Below are 723 nucleotides of genomic sequence, written 5' to 3' on the forward strand. Positions count from 1 at the left end.
ATTGCATCAAGCTCTATGGTACCAGCAGCTTTCTTACCCATCCAAACTCTCGTGGTAGGTTATTGATAATCATTGTTGGCAGTCCGTTCTAAAATTTCATATGCTTCATTGTAAGATTTATCTAACAAGGTACCATTGGCAGAAGCATCAGCTACCATTCTTGTATGTGCATTCAACCCATTGTAAAAGATCTCTATCTAAGTCCAGTGTTGAAATCCATGCATCAGACATTTCTGAATTAACTCTTTAAATTATTCCCAAGCTTCATATAGTATTACATCCTCTGATTGTCGAAAAGATGTATGTCATTTCTAAGCTTAGCATTCATATTTGGTGGATTATACCGTAGCAACAATCTCTAACAAAGATCATTCCAAGATGTCACTCTTCCCAACGATAGAGCATTCAGCCATACTCTCGCACGATCTCTCAAAGATTGTGGAAACAGTTTAAGCCGCAAAGTGTCTTCAGGGACACCCTGTTGTCTAAACAAGTTACAAACCTCTAGAAAAAGTCTTAAATGCACCCTTGGATCTTTAGTGGGTAATCCACCAAACTATTGTACTGTTTGCAACATCTGAAACATTACCAATTTCAGCTAAAACTGCTGAGCTTCTATTTGTGGTCTAACTATCCTTGGATTCAGATAATCCAAAATTGAAATAACATGCTCTCAAATTGGTCTATGATGATCATCTATCACACGATCCATTAGAGGATTAT

The 723-nt window shown here is 37.2% G+C and overlaps 1 non-coding gene across 1 annotated transcript; it reads left to right on the plus strand.

Annotated features, from left to right (window-relative positions):
• The first annotated feature begins 213 nt into the window (after positions 1 to 213).
• LOC121224841 (small nucleolar RNA R71) lies at positions 214 to 319 on the plus strand. The gene has a single exon (XR_005922584.1). It is a non-coding gene; the product is annotated as a small nucleolar RNA R71 (small nucleolar RNA).
• The last annotated feature ends 404 nt before the right edge of the window (positions 320 to 723 follow it).

Source organism: Gossypium hirsutum, chromosome D12, assembly GCF_007990345.1.
Source record: "Gossypium hirsutum isolate 1008001.06 chromosome D12, Gossypium_hirsutum_v2.1, whole genome shotgun sequence".
NCBI lineage: Eukaryota > Viridiplantae > Streptophyta > Magnoliopsida > Malvales > Malvaceae > Gossypium > Gossypium hirsutum.